Source organism: Macrotis lagotis, chromosome X (genome assembly GCF_037893015.1).
Source record: "Macrotis lagotis isolate mMagLag1 chromosome X, bilby.v1.9.chrom.fasta, whole genome shotgun sequence".
Classification (NCBI taxonomy): domain Eukaryota; kingdom Metazoa; phylum Chordata; class Mammalia; order Peramelemorphia; family Peramelidae; genus Macrotis; species Macrotis lagotis.
In genome coordinates, this window is record NC_133666.1 from 269,080,348 (window position 1) to 269,101,008 (window position 20,661).

Below are 20,661 nucleotides of genomic sequence, written 5' to 3' on the forward strand. Positions count from 1 at the left end.
AGTCCAGCCCCCTTATTTATTTGGTAAGAATGGGAAAAAGCTGGAAATCAGGGCCCTGGGAATTGGTCTGGTGGTCTTTTTTCTTTGGAAATTTTAAAGGCACTTGGGGTCAGAATGACAGCTGTACAACCCATTTCATTAACTATATGAATACAAATTGTTGCCATAATGTGGAACTTTCAGTCCTAAGAAGGGAGAAGGTGTGTGTGTGTGTGTGTGTGTGTGTGTGTGTGTGTGTGTGTAAGAGGAAAAAATACAGTATGACATTTAACCATTATGAATAATTCCTTGATGACAGGTTAATGGTGGTTCTGAAGGAAACTCTGTGGGAGAGCTGTGACAAGAATCCAGGAGTGAAAGAGATTATATATTATAAAAACCATGAGTTTGTGGCTGCCTTTTTTGGAGAATGTGGGATAAATTCTGTGCAAAGAAGTAACAGATTGTGGACTAGGAGTAATTATTGGCAATTGTGAAGGGGGCTTTTAAAAGGGGACTTTTTAATTCTCAAATAGTTTAAAATGGAAGGCAATAAAATTTAGAAATGTTTTATATAACTAACTCTAAATGAGTGTCAATTAAGTTGAGGTGGCCTAAAATATTTCCAGTTTTGAATGGTCTCTCTTTCTGCAAAAGTTTTGTTATTTGTATATATTTTTCTATGGACTCATGTCTCTACACGTTGTCTCCTAGTTAGTGGTTTAGTGGAAAGAATGCAGAACCAGGAGTCAGGAAGACATGAGTTCAAATTCAGCCTCAGATACTTATTAGCTGCATGACCCATAGTAAGCCACAACCTCTGTTTGCCTCGGTTTCCTCAATTACAAAATAGGGACTATAATAGGATGTACTTCACTGGTTTATTGTGAGGATCAAATGAGATATTTGTAAAATGGTATTTGGCACATAGTGGGGATTATATAAATGCTTATTCCTTCCCTTTCCCCTAATAGAATATAAGCTCCCAAAGGTCAATTCCTTCCTTCCTTTCCTTCCTTGCTCCCTTCTTCCTCCTTTCCTTTATTCCTTCCTTCTCTTCCTTCCCTCTCTTCTTACATCCCTCCTTCCCTCCCTCCCTCCCTCCCTTTCTTTCCTTCTACCTCCTTTCCTTTCTTCCTTCTTCCCTTCCTTCTTTTCTTCCTTCCTTCCTTCCTTCTTCCTTCCTTCCTTCCTTCCTTCCTTCCTTCCTTCCTTCCTTCCTTCCTTCCTCTTCCTCCCTCCCTTCTTTCCTTCCTCCCTTCTTCCTCCTTTCCTTTCTTCCTTTCTCCTTTCTTTCCTTCCCTTCTTTATCTCCCTTCCTCCTTCCTTCTTCCCCCCCTCTCTCCTTTCCTTTCTTGCTTCTTTCTTCCCTTCCTTCCTTTTCTACCTTTTTTTGGTATCACTAGTACCTAGAATATTCTTGGGTACCTAATACCTGCTTGTTGAATTGAGTTGCTTGCTGAGACACAATTACACTGCACTGTTTTTTATTAGTTAAGGTTCTATACTCTAATTCTAATTGTAGGCTCAGATGTATGCTACCATGAGTGAGTAAAGGTCAAAAGATTCCTATATAACTTTGAAAAACAGTGATGTGTATTTTCATCAAAAACAGACACATTTGTTCCCCTGCCAGAGCTTTACTCATTGTTCTTTGCTCTGCTACTGCTTATACACTTGGCCTTTGAAACATTCCTACATCTCTATTAATTACATGGAGCTTTATTCACAGCTCTCCCAACTATTAATTCATTTGACTGCTTGGTAGACTGAAAGCTATTTTGTTTCTTTTGTACATCTCCACAAGCATTAACAATCATTTGAAGGACTATACCAAAAATCACTATAAAACTGTTGTATTTTTATCTAAAGGGCCAAGATTTACTATGAACTATAACTTGCCAGATTCTATAAAGTACAAGCTGACCTCATGTAGTGTTGCCAGGTGTGATCTTTCTCCTTTTTTGTCCAGAACTATGATGTTACTGATCTAAGCAGGAGTGTACTGGAGCCAACTTCAATGTTTTTGTTGTAGTTGTTCATTCTTCATTTTTGAAGGGGAGAAATGACATCATGGGGGTACTGTCTGTGTGAATTGGATTTAAGTGATACAGAGCTGCATAAAGTCATTAGCTTGGCTTATGATATCTAATTGTTAAATTTTCAGTGTGAGTCTTTGTAACTTGGAAATGGGCAAAGTTACAAAAAGGCTTGATTTGTTTTTGATTTTATTTTGTTGTTTGGCTAGACTTAAGAAGGAAAAGAAAACATGTTAGTAATGCAGGTTCAACTTATAAATGTGCCCCAGGTACATTTTTTTAGTTGGTAAATATATATCAGTACATCTTGGTTATAAATAATCTCCAGTAAGGAAACTCATTCTACAAATTCAGATCCACAACTTTTCTGTAACTGTAGTCTTGGAAAGTTGGCTGGGGAGACTTTGAAAAGTTAAATGCCTTCCTTTGGGTGATACTGCCATTTTGTGTCAGAGGTAGATCTTGAGCTTAAGTTTATTCTACCATATTGCTTCTCTTTAGACCCTTTATGGTTCTAAGTAGAATTTTGTCCAAGCATTGCTCTTCATGTCTTCAGGCCTATATAGACTTAATCTGTGGGGTATGAGCATGAGAATTTTAGGATTTTAGGTATTAGGAGGTAGGAGGTCACTGGAAGGGAGCAAGGAGGGCTCCATGGGGCAGCAGTGTGAGTTGAAGAATGGAAGAGGGCAGAAAACTTTGTCCTGGTCACAATTGCACTCGCATCTTGTAGGTAAAGAATTACTGGCAACCTTTAACAGAAACTGTAGCCATGTGACCAAAGTGACAACCAATAACTGTGTGGGTTGAGAAAGAAAGAAAAAACAGGCATGAAAAGCCTATTACTATTACTGTTTTCTGTGGGAGAATATTTTTCTCAGTAATAGATGCTCTCAGGTGTTTAGTTGTGGACTTTCCATAAGTCTTGTTGCCTGCTCAAACTCCTTGATCTTCACGGATCTTGGTCCAGACCCAAGGCATAGGTACTTAGTTTCTGGAAGTAACTACTGGAGCAATTTGTTGTCCAGAACACAAATGACTCTTGTTCACAATTGAAAAGTTTCCATGGCAACTTACATGGGTGACTCCCTGTGAAGGTTCATAAAAGGAAAACCAACTAAAATTTTTTAAAAAGAAAATAAGAATGATATGTGTGTGGGGAGAAGTAAAATTGTAGCCCTAAACCACCAAGACTGTGTGTGAGGTCACACACAATGAAACCTGTCTAGATCCTTATGACATTTGGTTCTCTATGATAATAAAAATGACATAATTTTTTGTTAATACAATTGCAAAAAGTTCCATTTGAATATGAAATTCAGTATTCCTCTGACAGGCAGTGTGGTAGATGAGATAGAACCTTGAATTTAGCATTGATCAAAAAGTCTCTCATGATGTGTGATCACAGGTAATTCCTATAACTTCTCCATCTCAGTCCTTATGGGTAAGATAAGGATTGATTAAGAAGCGTTTAAGTGCCTGGTATGTAACTGTCTCTTGTCTTTCTTTGTATCCTACATGCTTAGCACAACATCTGGCCCATGGTAGCACTTTCATAAATGCTTAGTGACTAAATGACTGCCAGATGCTGTGCCAGACACTGGAGATTCAAGGACAAAAATGATATAGTCTCTGCCCTCAATGGCAGTCTAAAGGCAGTAAATTACCTACATGCAAATACGTACATTTAACATGAATAATGATGATGATGATGATGATAGCTAGTATTCAAATAAAAGCAGCTAGGTGGCACAGTGGAGAGAATGTTGGAGTCTGGAGTCAGGGCAAGCTTTATTCAGATCCAACCTCAGACACGTATTAGCTGTGTGGTCCTGGTCCAAGACACTTAACTCTATTTGCCTCAGTTTCCTCATCTGGAAAATGAGATTAAAAAGGAAACAATAAGTCACGCTAGCATCTTTGTCAAGAAAATCCCAGATAGGCTTACACAGAGTTGTACATGAATCAAATGACTGTACAACAACAATGATTTCTCTGTACCATGTAAATATATGTGACTCAACAAATATAATACAATAATTTAATACTTAGATTGCTTGTATAGTGTTTTAAAACTTAGAAAGCATTTTACAAATTGTTTTTTTCCTTTTATCTTCTAAGGTAGGATAAATACAAGGTGACCTGGGAAGAAGCCAGATTTTATCAGTTGAAGGGGATTCAGGAAAAGGATCACATAGAAAATGCTACCTGAATTGAGCTTTAAAGGAAGTTAGAAGGAAAAGGCAGAGATCAGAAAGGTATGAATTCCAGGAATAATAAATGATAACATTTATATAGCATTTTAAATCTGGCAAAGTACTTTATATAACACTATCACATTTGCTCATCACACCCATTCTGTTATATAGATATTATTATATGGGCAGACTGTGCTAAGCCATAGATAAAGGTAGGGGAGTGCTTTAGGTGAGGTCCAGCATGAAAACCAGTGTGACTGCACTGCAGAGAGCAAGGAGAGCAGTAATTAATGTATGATAAGTACAAAGGTGTATTTGGAGTCAGCTGGTGAGGGGTTTTTGCTACCAAATAGAGGAATTTGTATTTGATCCTAAATACAACAGAAAAATCACTGAAGCATATGGAGCAGGGGAGAAATGTTGTCAGTCCTGTGATCACTAAGATAATACTTGTATCATTTATGGTTGTGAGGAAAGTTCTTTATAAACTTTAAGATGTTATATCAAGGCTAATATTGTGATATTAAAAATGTATCTTTTTAAAAAATCAATTACTTTGGAGGTTCAGACTCCCCTCTTTCTCTGTCTCATTTTCATGCTTTCTCTTTTCTCTAACTCTCTCTGTCTCTCTTTGTCTGTCTCTCTGTCTCTGTATCTCTGTCTCTCTCTCTCTCTCTGTCTCTGTCTCTGTCTCTCCCTCTTTCCACTTCTTTGTCTTTATCTTTCTTATCCATCTTTCATTCTCTCTTTCTTCCTTTCTCTGTCTCATCCTCTCACTCATATCACACCCACACACCCACACATCCACGCCCACACCCACACCCACACCCCCCCCACACACACACACATACTTACACACATGCACAAATGCTTCTTGGTTGTTAGTATAATAATAATATAATAATATGGCAAAGCCTCCTATCAGCTCAAGGGTGAAGTTAACTTGTGAACATAATGGGTAGATTTGTGAATTACATAGCTAACATTGAAGTTATATGATTTTGCTCACAAAGCAATATGGTCCTTATGATTTATGACTTTCGAAAATGAATAGAGCAGTTTGCCAATTTCCTGTTGTTTTGTAGCCCTCCAACTGAACCACCAGTAAACAAACAGGAAATTGTCTTTATCTACTACTCCCTTTCCAAAGTTATAAAACTTAAAGAATTATCAGTACACTTTGAAAAATATAATGTTTTAAGAAGGATCTCACACCAGAAGGGATAAGACTTTGCTTGAAATGGTCATACCACTCCTTTTATGCAAGCTTTGTTATGGTTAATTTGCTCATATAATATGTACTGAGCAGTTTGTTTTTAATTTCAAAAAGTACTCCTGTACACTAGCAATAGGTTTCTATTTTAATAAGTTCTGAATTTGATGTAGTAATGTGGTAAAAATGGCACCTCGCTGAGACTGCTAAAGCCAGCCTTCATCATATCCCTTTCTGACTACCAATAGTTTGCCTTGCCAACCATTCCCTTCATCATTCTCATCTTCCTTCTCTTCCTACAAACTACATTCAGGTCTACTTCATTTTGATTTTTATTTGATTTTACATTTTCATGGCATTTATTCTTCAGGAGTTCTTTAAAGAGCCATGTAAAAGCAGTGATCTACTTCCTTTTTAGAAAGCATTCAGTTGATGCTGCCATTTCTCATTTCTCTCTTTTTCACAGTCAAGTCCCTGGAATTGATAGCTCTACTTTCTCACCATCCATTCATTTCTCATTTTCTTGGAATCTTAGGTCTGACCTCAGCACTATGCTGAAATAGCTTTTCTTAAGAGAAATATCTCTTTCTACTTTTTTATTTTTCAACTGGACCTGGGATATTATTGATGTAAGGAACTCCTGATAAGGAAACTCTCAAAGGAGAGATGTATCTCCTCTGAATATTGAGGAATGGTCTAGGGACACTGGGGGATTCATCAACTTGTCCAGTGTCACATAGGCAATATGTGTCACAGATAGAATTTGACATGGTGGTACAGAGGCTGGTGGTACTCTACTTAATGTTCTAAATTGTCTCTCACCAAGACTTTCTCAATATTTAAATCTAATGGACTTTTCTTAGATCTTGTCTCCCATGACACCTTTGGAGTTTTGAAATTATTACTCAGTATCTCTTTCTGTCCCTTCCTTGTTGTTTCTATGCTACTGATCTCTTTAGTTTTCTTCATAGCTGAATGATTCTTGGTTGGATTATGATCCATATCTTGCCCTTTTCTGGCAGGGGGGATGTTATTCCAGATTTCTGTTTTGTACTCCTGTATTCTCTCTACACATTCTCTAAGGGATCTCATTCAGTCCGTTAGGTTCAAGTCTACTCTTTCATTTTTATTGAGCAATTTATACCTTGGAAATTGCCAAGTGATACAAATCAAGAGTTGATTTATTTTTTATTGTTTAGACCCAAGAAAGTAATGGGAAAACATTAATAATGCAAATTAAATTAAAATTATTTTTTAAAGAGAACTGGTTATTAAATAAATATTTATCAGTACACCCCTGTATTCAATCTTAATTCCTCTTCTAAATCCTTGTTGTTTTTCCCTTGTTCTCAAAGAGAATTAAACCCTAGACAGTCATCATCAACTACCTGCTAGTTATCTATTTCTGCATGTTCCATTGGCAGTTCTCATTTAAAGTGTCTAAAATTGGAATTCTTTTATCTTCTCTAAACCTGTCCCTCTTGAAAACTTGCTTATTTGCTCCTAGTCATCCAATTTTGTAACCTCACAGTCATCTTTCACTCTTACTTCTTCCTCATATCAAAATGCAATTTTAGTTTTCAATTCTTATAGATTTTATTTCTATTATGTATTTTATATCCTCCTCCTCTCTGCATTTATATAACCAATACCCCACACATACTTGCATCATCTCTCACCTATATTACTAGAAAAACCTACTAGCTGTTCTCTTTGCAGTTAATCTTTTTCTTTCTCTCATCTACCCTATCAAAGCTACTAAAATAATCATCCTAAGGTCAAAGTTTGATCAAGTTTCTATCCTGATTAAAAGTCTTTTATAAAGTCATGTAGAAATTAGGCACAGACAAACATGTAATAACATATACCAAGATAAACTCAAAATGATTTAAGGGACAATATCATAAGCAAATTAGAGGGGCATGGAAAAAATTATCTGTCAGATCAATGTTTAGGGGAGTTTCATGATCAATTCAAAGATAGAGAGGATCACAGGAGATAAAATTATATATTAAATTATTTTTGAACAAACAAAATCAATGCAACCAAAATCAGAGGAAAGCAGAACACTAGGGGAAAATTTATTGTTAGTTTCTCTGATATTTCTCAAATATTTGATTTCTCATTTTTGAAATACATAAGAAACTAAACCAAATTTGTAAAAATAATTTGTAAAAAATATCTGTGTCTCAAAGGATTTGAATAGGCAGTTTTCATAATAAGAAATCAAAGCTATTGAGTTATTTGAAAATGCTCTATATCATAAATAATTAAAGAAATTCACATTAAAACAACTCTTATATTTAGGGCCAGCTCCTGGGGGTGATTTGCACATATCCTTGGTGACCTTTTCCATCAGAAATATGTATGTATTCTTGCTCATTAAATGGATTTGTTGTCTCTCCAGTGAACTGTGACCTGGGACAATCTGTGGCTTCAGAGGTGGTTGTAAAAGGCTTTCCTGATATAGAAGCATGCATATTTCTAAGAATAAATATTGTAAATTTACCCAGGAAATTGTGAAACTGGGTCTCTTCTAACCAGTCATTCCTGACATAAATTTTTGTTATAAAAAGTCTGAGTTTCCGAAAATAAATCAGTAGATTTTGTATCATGACCTTGTGTGTACATTTCTACTTGACTGACTCTCATAAGTCAATGTCCAGATGCAGAGCTATCATGGGCAATACTCTGAGATAACAACTAATACTCATCAGATTGGCAAGCAAGACAGAAGAGAGAAATGATAAAGCCTGGAGGGAATGTGGAAAAATAGCTGCATTACTGTACTATTTTTTTTTGGTGGAGAGCTGAGCTAGTCCAACCATTCTGGAGAACTATTTGGAACTGGGATCAAAGGGTTGTAAAACTGGGCATAGCCTTTGACCCAGTAATAGTGCTACTAGATCTGTCCCTCAAGGCGATCAAAACATAAGGAAAATCACCCAAAGGTACAAAAATATTTACAACTGATCTTTTTATGATAGTAAATTAAAGAATTAGAAGGGATGCCCTTCAATTAGGAAAAGATTGAACAAGTTGTGATAATATGATTGTAATATAAGAAACAACTATTATAAGAAATAACAAAGAAGATGAATTTAGAAAACTAGTAACACTTATATAAGCTAATGCAGGGTGAAGTAAACAGAACTAGAGATAAATTGAACAACAATATTATAATAATGATTACTGTGATCAATAAAATGATACATTAAAATTCCAAAAAAAACTCATGATGAAAAATTCTGTACACTTCTAGAGAGAGAACTAGTGAATTCTGAGTATATTATCTTTCTATTTCTTTTTTTGCAACATCACCAATGTAGAAATGTGTTATTTATGATTTCATGTATGTGATGGGTATCATATTTCTTACTTTCACAGTGGGGAAGAAGGAGGTGAAAGGAGGATTTGAAACTGAAAATAAAAAAATTTTTTAAAAGCTTTTAATGGTTCCCCTACCATTAGGATAAAATGCAAATTCCTCAGCCTGACTTTTAAGGATTTCCACAATCTGGATTCCATATAGTTTTCTAGTCTTATTTCATTCCCTGTTGTGGATGTTATGCTCTAGTCAAGCTTTTTTAGTTTATTTTTCTGGGCTGCCATACTCCAGGTGAGCTTCTTTCAAGTTTGTGATGAAGTATAATACTGCTGTGTCCTTGAGCTGTATCCTGAAGTCTGTCTTTTCACCTTCCCAACTCAATTTGTCTTAAAAATTTGACTTTTTGAGCAGTTTTCTTTATACAATTTCTTTGTACAATTTCTTTATTAATACATGATGGCTCTGCCAAACATTGACAGTCTGAACCACAACCAGATCTTCTGTATACACTCTCAGTAATTATATTGTTTCCTTCATTTTCTTCTCTCTCACTAATTTTTCTGAAGGTTTCTAAAACAAATCAACTCTTGAGAATCAAGATACCCAAATTCCAATCTTGTATGTGTTGATTAGATGTGTGATTAATGGCAAGCAATTTGCCTTCCTTATGCCTTCATTTAGGAATTTATAGTATGGGTCTGGTGTCTGTCTCTGACCTAAAGCATCTAATCAACAAGATTTTAAGCATCTATTTTTTGCTGGAAAGGGTGTGAGGTGGCAGAGATAAAAAAAAGACAACACTGAGACAATGTCTGCCTTCAAAGAGCTTACATTCTAGGATGCCATGGTAATGACAGGACCCACCATTGCAAGGAAGGTTCTATATAGCATTGAAGACCAGTATTTAACATTGACTAAATAACTTCGAAGTTCCATTTCTGCCAAAGAATAAACACTTGCTTAAAAATTAATTAAATGATTTATAATTCTACAGTACTTTATTTCTAAAAAGTTGATGAAGTCATTTTGGTATTTAGAAAACAGTTGATATAGCCAAAACAAATAACTTTGAAAGTTATCTCCTTCAGGCTGGACATACTAATTATTTTTATATCCTTTTTCTCATTACAAAGCAAAGCCAGTGGTTTGAATGAAGATTCATCATGACTTTCAAATAAACACTTCTCCATAGTGTGTATATATATATATATATATATATATATATATGTATATATATATATTCTCAAAGGTTCCCAATGGTTCCCAAAGCTTCTCATAGTATGAAGTCCTATAACTTTCCTATGGGTATTAGGCCATTACACCTGAAAACTTTATTGTTTTACTAGTTATGTCTCTCACTCCTCTGATCCAGTAAATGGCTATTTTGCTACTATAATATTATCTAGGAAACAAAGATCCAAGGATCAGAGGAGTAAAGATTTGGGGCTTTAGAGGACCATAAAGTCCAAGCCCCTCCATTTTGTTAATTTATAGATAAAGAAATGGAAGAGTGATGAAATTATTTGTCTGTGGTTATTTAGGTAACAATTGAAGTGGATAAGATCTGAACCCTGATTCTCTGATTCTAAATCCAGTGTTCTTTCCATTCTCCCTTCCACAAGGAAACCTGGGCTATATTTTTTTATATATAAATGCAACTGATTCATACTAGATCAAAATAAAAGCTGTATTCAATCTGCTGTGATTCAACTATATAAAGAGTATGCTGAAGGCTTAGAAATGCCAGTCCCACAACATATAGGACAAGAAGACTCCACCAGGCAGTCTGATGAAATGTGTACTTTACCCATTCTTATTTGTTTCTCTTGAGTCTATGAGAAAAGAGGTTGATGAAGGGGCAAATTCTAAGGTGGGTTTTTCTGACAGTTCAAGTTGTGATCTTAAGTGTCATGCCAACATCTTTCCTTGTCTCTGAAAGTTCTAATTTGATATGAAGACTTGGCTATGGGACCTCAATTTGCTCTAAAGGCCTGACATATGATGGTTCTTGGTTCATGAAAAAAAATTAACTTATTATTGACCAAATAAAATAAAAGTTGTAGGGCATGATTTCTTTCTATAAAAATAATGCTGCTTATAATACTTAGGCCTCTACAGGGGAACAGCTTTTGAATGGATAGAAGCATATCCCTCTAACTATCCATCCATCCATCCATCTGTCCGTCTGTCCATCTATATCTATCTATCTATCTATCTATCTATCTATCTATCTATCTATCTATCTATCATCTATCTATCTATATGTGTGTGTATCTCTATATACATAGTTATATTTGCATATTTACATATTTACATACATGTATTTAAATTTAAAATGACTGGGTTTTCCTACATACAAATTCTTGTTTAATTGTTTCAGTTGTGTATGGCTTTGTAACCCCATCTGGGGTTTTCTTAGCAAAGATACTGAAGTGATTTGCCATTTCCTTCTCCATCCCATTTGACAGATAAGGAAATAATTCAGTTTTTTGGTCATTCCCACAAACACAAGTAAGGAATAGCAGTATAACAATAAGATATTTTGTTAGACCACAGAATATTAATTTTAAAAAGTAAACAATCTTGACTTCATTCTTTAATGAGTAGCTTGGAAAATGAGCTCCACTGTAAGACTGGAGTAGGGATGATGGGGTATTGAATATTTCAGAGTGGATAGTTTTGGAGTTGCTATTGGAAATATCTATTGTTGTTTATTGTGTGTTGGCTACTACTGTTGCTCCCCAGGACATTTCTGTTATAGTAGCAGACAGTATATGAGTCAGTCTCCAGTGTGTAAGTCAGAAATGTTGTAAACAAGTATCTTGTGAATGAGCTGGTCCAGTCTGCAGGTTAGTAGTTCATTCATTTATACTGTGGGTGGTTCAGTCCTGTCTCAGTTTTCACAACCCTTTGTTGTTGTACAATCATTTCCATTGCGCCTGACTCTTTATGACCCTATTTGAGGGTTTTCATGGAAGAGATATTGAAGTGGTTTGTCATTTCCTTTTCCATCTCATTTACAGAAAAGGGAAACTGTGGCAACAGTGTTAAGTGACTTACCCAGGGTCACACAGCTACCATGTATCTGAGGTTGAATTTGACCTTGAATCTTCCTGACTCCAGATCTGGCACTCTATCCACTGTGACACCTAGCTGTCCTTTTAATAACTCCATTCCTATTCTATTCTGTTAATGCCTTTGTCCTGTTTTATGTAGGTTCATTTTTTTCTGGCAGGAGCTGTCAACTCTGCCTCCATTGCCTCTCATCCTTTATACTATATAAAGTACAGTTTACTTAGCTTTCTATCTTCAACCATAAAGATCAGGAGACATGATCCAGATTTCTCCAAAGTTCAACACAAATGGGATCACACAGTCATTCTAAGAAGCAGCAAATAGACTTTCAAATGTCCCATTTTTCTCATTAGAGACTCCATAATATACAGTCCTGTTATATGCATCAAACACTTTCAAATCCCCAAATCTTTTACTTCCCCTCTTTATATTAGTATTTTTAAAAATCTTATAAAACTGTAAGCAGAAAAAGATATCTCATTTTAGTGTTCCAGTGCCCTCCAGTAGCACAGTAACTAGGCACATGATAGATATTTAATAAATATTCATTAATTGATTGATTACCATATGTTTGGTAGCATGTAAGGTACTAGTGATGTAAAGACAAAACAAAACAGTCTTGTACCTCAAATAGTTAGTATTTTACCAGAGGAAACAATGTGTAGTCTATAAGGAAATAATAATAATAACAATAATAGCCAACATGTACCTAGTACCTCTGATGTATTAGACACTGAACTAAGCATTTTATAAATATTATTTCATTTAGTCCCAGATGAAATATAACATGTATACAGAAAATGTTATAGTGTCAGGAGAGCACTAAGACTTGGATAAGGAAAGCCTAGTCTAGGAGATGTTACTTGACCTGAGCATTGAAAGGTAGAGATTGAGGTGAGGCAGGGTTCACCAAAATCATCAATTTCATTCTCTGTTCCTGGGTCATTGAAGTCAAGAGGCAGGACAAAAGTCAAGACTGGAAGTGGTCTTGGATGCAGTGGATTACCTTGGCATCTTCAATGTCTGACCAAGTTCTAAACATTACACAACACCTGCTTTAATCACCTTTGTGACTGGTGGAACAAATTATTCTCATCTATCCATTCTATCAGGGAAGTCTTCACATGCTTGAAGCAATCCTCCCCCTAACTCATTAAAAGATTTGAAGCCTGTTGATTACCCTCAGTCTAGTAACCTGGTGACCCATTTGCCAAGACAGTTTTACCAGGGCATGGCTGCAGTGTGTGCTACTGATTCTTGGAACCACAGATGAGAACTGGGTAAAAGTGAACACCAAAGGTGGATGAGCAGCCTAGAAAAGGACCTGGCAAGCCCTCACACCAGAGGTGCTAATCCTCCCTGAACACCTCATACAACCCAAGTGCCAGGTGGCACCACAGATGGGAATACCAGACATGGAGTCAGAAAGACCTAAGTTCAGATTTAGTATCTTGTGTGACCCTTGGAAAGTCACTCAACTCTATTTGGAAATTCCAAGATTTTGAACTGGGTTGGGAACAAGTAGGCAAAAGATAGGTAAATTGTCATTAAAATTCCCCTTGATTTGACTCCAAGCTTATGAGGATTCAGAGGGCTTACATTAATATAGTGCTCTACAAAATTCTTTGTCAGTCAATCAGTAAATATTTATTATATAGATACTGTACTGAGCTAAGTTATGGGAATATAATTAATAAAGAAAAAGACAGCCCCTGCTCTCATGGAACTTGCAGTGTGGAAACACAATACACAACAGCAACATGAAAAGCTTGAGATGAGAGGAAGGAAGGTAAAGTCATTTAGATATGATGGAGAAGTTCAAAGGAGGGCAGCTGAGTGGGAAGGGCAGCTAGGTGATGCAGAGGATAGAACACTGGTTTGGAGTGAGGAGGATGGAAGTTCAAATCCATCCTCAGATACTTACTAGCTGTGTGACCTTAGGCAAGACACTCAACCCTGATTGCCTCACATTCAGGGCCATCTACAGTTGTCTGGACTCATATCTGGCCACTGGATCCAGTTGGCTCTGGAGGAGAAAGTAATGTTTTGGACCTCCCTTGTTGACATGATCTTCTTTTAGAATGAAGGACAAAAAAGAACAATAACAGCTGGGTGGGAAATAAAGATATGGTTAACCTGGAAGTGGAGGTTCTGAGAGGAGCTCCTCCTATTAGAGGAGCCCCAGAAGCATAGCACACTGATGAGACATGAGTACCAAGGCTGATGTGAATCATACAGGTGAATCAAATTCCTGGGGCTATGATAGAGAACTCCAAGGGAGGGTAGCCAGGAGGGGTCGGTTACAATAATACACCAAGTAGATAGTGAAAGCAATATTATGCCATTTTTACAGATCACAGGATTTAGTCAGGGAGGAATTCTTACTATCACCTGGACTGAGTTCTATTTTACAGATAAAGAAGTGAGTTTGGGAAAAGCTAAATAATGGACACACCATTCATGGATAAGTGATAGCACAGTCTGGGCTTGAATCCCAGGTCTTCTGATTCTCTAAATCTAGTGATTTCCCACAATGCCATACTATCAATAGCTATGTGGTATGATGAGAAAAGTCCTGGATATGGGTTCAGAGAACTTGAGTTCAAATCCTAGTTATGATACTTATTACTTGTGTGACATTAAGCAAGTCATCTCATCTGAACTTCTTCCCCATCTGTAAACTGAGAGCATTGGATTAGATAATCTTTATGATTCCTTTCAGTTCTGGATCTAGGAACATTCAATAAACATCTATTTAGCACTTTCTATTCTCAAGGAGCTTAAACTCTATCGTGTTCTATACACCTGTGCTTCAGCTCCTTATTTGAATCATTTGTTATTTGATCTGCTTAAACTGTAATAAAATCCACAGAATCTTAACAAGGACAAATTAGTAAGCACTTCTACCTGATTTTCAAAGGTTTATATTGTTGAATGGTTTCTATGAACCACACTATACACTTAGAATGTTTTTACCTGAAGATTTTTCAGTTCATTCATTAATTCATTCTATTGGCAACTATTTACAAAGTGCCTAATGTGTTAAAAATGTACTATGTTGGACATTATGGGGCATATGAAGATAGAGCAAATTCAGTCTCTGTTATCAAGGAGTTTAAATTGGATATTCTTTGGATTCCAAGATAAACAGAAAACTCCTCCATATTCCTTCATACAATTAATTTATTGCACAGTTGCATTTTTGGGCTTGCTGTTTTCCATGTCTGTCCCATCTGGAGAAATGAAAGAAAGCAGGAATTCCTCTATCCTTGTAATGGAAACAGACCTTCAATGTTGATGTGTGAGTAATGAGAGAGTTGTTTGAGTAATTCATATTCTCCCTTTAAAATCAATATTGCTTATAATATCAAGATAATTAAGACCATTAAAAACTATTTGGAAACTTCTATTGGAGTCTATAGATAGAGTCAGAAGGCTTATTTTGAGGGAACTTGGAGATTGTCACTGTGAGCTCCTAATATAGGAACAAGATGCCAACTTACAGAGCTGAGGCATTTCCATTATGAACTCCATCATCAAGATTTTGCTAAAGTAAACTATTTCTCCTTAGACTTTAGAGTCTTTGGATCTGTAACTGGTGCTGAAAGAAGCTTCCTTTTTTGGTAACTAGATCTGCTAACAGAGGGAGGCCCAAAATGAAAACCCAATCATCAGGTTCTAGAGACATTTTGCCAAGATGTGAGTGAACAGGAGTTTATGGAAAAATTGAAAGACCCCTTTTGGCAATGGTAAAGAGATTTTAAAACCTATGTGTACTTACAGTCATTGAGGATCTTTGGATTTGAATCTTGTGCCTTTCCCTCCCTAATCCCAGGAGTACAGAGTGTCTCTAGAGCTTCCTCCTTTTAATAAGCATCTAACTCCCAGGTTGATAAGGATTAAATGTCATAGTATATATAAAACCATTGCCTGGCATAGAGTTTTTGCCTAATAAATCCTTGTTTTTCTCCTAGTTTCCTTTCCTGAAGTTTTCAGGGAATACAGGCTTTTAAATTTTGTTTTGTTTTATGATGAGTGAATCAAAATGACTCAACACATTTTATAATAAAATAATAGAGTACCGTTTGCTTGGAAATTCATAAGATCATAAATCTAGAAGACACCTGATAGGCTATTTATCATCATCTTCATTGATAACCTTTCCCCATCTCAAACCTTATACGTGACTGTTTTTTTTTCTTCTTGTGACCCCTTTTAGAGTTTTCTTGGCAAAGATCTGGAGTAGTTTACTGCTCTTTCCCCAGATTATTTTACAGTTGAGGAAACTGAGAGAAACAGGGTTAAATAACTTGACCAGGGTTCCTCAGATAGTACATTCATGAAGCTAGATTTGAACTTAGGAAGAAGAGTCTTCTTGACTCCAGGCCCAACTCTCTATTGTGTCATCTAACTGCCCAACTCAGATCTTACAATGACTTCATTTTTAAAGGTCCTTAATCCACATATATATTCAGGTTTTTGCAAGGCAAACGGGGTAAGTGGCTTGCCCAAGGCCTCACAGCTAGGTAATCATTAAGTGTCTGAGACAGGATTTGAACCCAGGTACTCCTGACTCCAGGGCCAGTGCTCTATCCACTATGCCACCTAGCCACTGCTTAATCCACTTATATTAAAATGTGTGTGTGGTTCTCCACTGTAGCCCTCTCTGAAATCTTGAGATAGAAATGGCTAAACCACAAGTAAATAAACTCTGTAAAATTCTACTTAGCTGTAAAAACTTTGAATACAGGCTCGTGAATGGATTGAATCCAAGGACTGGCCTAGTTAAATGGCATAGGGCGATGTAATTTTCCTACAGTATAAATAAACTCTTAGGATTATCTACCATGTCACTAAAGGACTTTTGACCTGCATTGGTAAAAGGAGTAACCTCCCTCCAAAATCACAGATCTTTGAGGTATTGTTTATCATCATTATCTGACTTTTTGCTTTATCACTTAATTTGACTTTAAGCTTCATGAGGGCATGCCTTAACTAAACTTTTCCTCTATGTACTCTGTACATATTAGTAGTGAGACCAGAACTTTTGTACTGGATCTAATGGAACAAAAGGCAACGAATAGCAAAAGGAAACACCCAGTGAATCACAGTGGACCAAGGTTCAGCAGAAAGAAACGGAGGTATGTTGGCAAAGGGCATTGACAGTTCTGTAGTCAGAGAGGTCTGAACTGCTATGCAGAATCTTGTGCTCTGGCCTTACATTTCCCTAAAAGTATACTTTCTATGTATTTGTCCTGGCATAAATTCCCAAAATGTATGTCCTTCTAGTAAGTGTATCCTGGTCATATGTTCCTTGTATGTATGCTTTATCCAATGATGGTGTGATATTCTGAGACAGTGAATACCCTTCTGTGACTACGGGATTCTTCTTCTGTCAAAAGAGTTGCTCTGCTATTTGATTGATGTATTTTGTTTTAAACTAATGTGTTGGGGTGGCTAGGTGACATAGTGGATAGAGCACTGGCCCTGGAGTCAGGAATACTTGAGTTCAAATCCGGCCTCAGACACTTAATGATTACCTAGCCGTGTGGCCTTGGGCAAGCCACTTAACCCCATTGCCTTGCAAAAAAATAAATAAATAAACTAATGTTTTGGCTTTCTGGTTGGCTGAGAAAAAGTACACACTTTATGGGTCAGTCAGGATCCATGAGTGTCCACATGAGAACCTTGAATCGGGACCCACATGTGAGGGGCCCCTCACATAAATGTTTTACACATGAATTTATAATGAAATTTATACATGAATGTTCATAATGATGACCCTATAGTTCTGTGAGATTTGAAGCAACTCTGGAATCATCAAAATCATATTTGGTTTGCTTAATGTGCAGTGCATCTTACTGTGCTTAATTCTTTGAAATATCTGATTGATATATAGTACATAGAATAACTAAACATTTGAAAAATTTCCAGACCACCTTCTCTCATCATGCCAATGATGATTCCAATTCAATTCATTTTCAATTCAATAGACACTCATTAAATAACTACTGTGGGTACTACTGTTCCAGTTACTGAGGGGAGATATGAAAGGTAGATCATAGATGATCTCTTACAGACTAGTCAGTAAGCATTTATTAAATGTCTATTATGTTCTAGGGGTTGTATTCAGCCCTGGGGCTATAAAATGATGCAAAAGTTAGTCTCTGCCCTCAAGGAACTTGCAATTTAATAAAAGGGATAGGGTGCATGCACAAGTAGAATCAGAAAATAATACACTTTAAATTCATTAAAAGGGTATTTGTGTAACGTCTAAAAAGGAGAAAATTAATTAATGATGGGGACGAGGGAATAACATTTGAATTAGATTCCAATAAATTTTAAAAGAGGAATAGAAATTTAATAGGTAGAGATGGGATGTGGGAAGGCAGCATTTAACATCATACTTTTAATGTCTCACCTTGCAAAAGGTAACCTTTTATATCTCTTGCACACATCATAATTTTTGTTGTAGGGTCACTGCCATAAAACTTTTGACTATGGGGCATTTTCAATGGATAACAACAGTGATTTCTTGCAATCTATCAAGGGAATCAACATAATTCTCCTGACTCCTCAGGCAGTAACTTGACATTTGATTCCAGTCCTGATTTTTTTTTCACTTAAGGTTGCGGCTGGTTGTCCAGTTTTCCAGTCACATGAAACTAATGGAAGAGAAAGAGAACTAGAGACCATTCCTTCTCCAGACACTATTCTTCTATTGGATTTATGTTGTATGTGTGGTCCCTCAGTTCCAAAGTTGCCTCCATCATTCTACTTTGGTGGTAGATCGCAGCTGACTTTCTGCCCAGGCTCTCCCTTCCCAATGAAGTGTCCCCACTCTAGAGACTAGAGCTCACTAGAGAAGAGATTTTTTACCCAAGCTTAGAAGATTGGCTTGCTCCCTAAATTGGATGATTTTCTGTGAATAGCATCCATGGGTCATAGCTTTCAAGGGCTGGGTTCCTTCCTGTTGTGTAGTCCCTTGGGCATGGTCTAGACTAGGCTATAACTTACTCTTGGCCCCCTGAATTTACTTGTTCGGCTTTGTTGTTTTAGACACCCACAATTATTTGTTCTTTAGGAAATGTGAAGAATATTGGGATAGAACTTAGCAAATAGAATTCTAGCAAATTATTCTTTGGCCTGGTGGGAAATTTTTCTTCCCTAACCCTCCCCCTTCCTCCCCCTCCCCCCATTTCAATCAGCATCAATTTTTATTCTTTCCTGGGCAGAAAATTGGATGAAATCGACCCTGATGGAATAGGCAATATTCACCTCAAACAAAGTTAAGATGCAGATAAAACAGTTTAGCAAATTAAGCCCAGATTTAGGTAGCCTTTGGAGAAAATAAGAACTCAACTAGCATGATGTAATTTGACTCTGTATGAAACACTGAAGCAAACTGTCTTTTGAGAGACTTTAAATAGAGAAAAATTGAGAGCCTAAAAATATAGGCAGAATGAACACAGGTCATTTTTTCCCTTACTTGGCTGAAAAGTTCTATGGTAGGGGCTCTTAAATCAGGTTTTATGGACTCTCAAGGGGACTGCAGGTCTGAGCCATTCACATGCTTTCTTTCAGCCAGGGCTATTTCCATACATGTAGGGCTATATTCAATGACAGAGGGACTCCTCTGTTTTGTTTTTATTTTGCTTTATTTTGAATAGACTCCTTGCAGGTAGAATTCATTCCTCAAGGGACTTGACTCAATCAGTCTCCTGTGGGTCAATTGTTTTCATCTTTCTATCTGGTTAAACACAATAGTGAGTTCTACTATCCTAATGAGATGTACCTGACCAGATCAGTAGGGTGGGGTCAGTTGGGCACTACATGGGAACCTGCTAAAACAGATGACAAGGCTAAATGAGAAAAATCAAGAAAGACAGGATTGAAAAATAACTATGTTGGTAAAAAAGGGGAATCAAAGAAGGGGTTTAACCTACCTCCAGAATTTGATGATTCCAAGAAGACCTATTTCTGAACAGAAAAGGACAGAAAATAATCAGCTAATTTGGAGCCAAGATTCAAAATAACTAAAGAGAAAAATAAAAGAATGCTTTGCTGCCCTTGATGATTTCAAGTCACCAAACTTAGATGAACTATAATTCAGGGTGCCCAGGAAAAAAAAGGAAGATGATTGCTAAGATACTACCAACGACTGCTCTCCCACTTTTCCAAAAATGGAAGTGACTGGAATCTGTTAACTCTGGGTGAGTGATCTTTATGTAGATTCACAAAATGAGACTATCATGGTTATATAAACTAGAAATTAAAAAGTTCTGAGTTTTGAAAAATATTTTTTAAATATTATACACAACATACCTGGAGGACATTCTATTATTATCACTACTTTACAGATGGAGTAGGTAGAGGTAGGATTTGAACTCAGGTCTTCTTGACTTCAAATCCAGGGCTCTATGTACTGAAACACCTACCTGTCTCTGATTTGATAATGATTTATCCAAAAAAGATTGGAGGTTTGTTATAGACTATAAGTTCAGTAGGTATCAACTTAGGATCCAGAATCCTAAAGGCTGCTATTCCATTTATACTCTCTCCTAGTCAGTTCTGGGCACTACATTTAAAAGGAAAATTCAGAGAAAAGGTGATTGGTGAGGTAATGGGAGATCATCCTATATGGATTATGGTTGAATATTTAGCTTGGATGAGAGGAAAACTTTGGAGGGCACAATAACTGTCTTAAGATATTTTAAGAGTTATCACATGAAAAATTTGGTGCTGTAAATCAAAAGTAGGTTCAGTGGGTAAAAAATGGATGAGAAATTTTGGTTTGATTTAAGGAAAAAACTTTTTGACAATTAAATC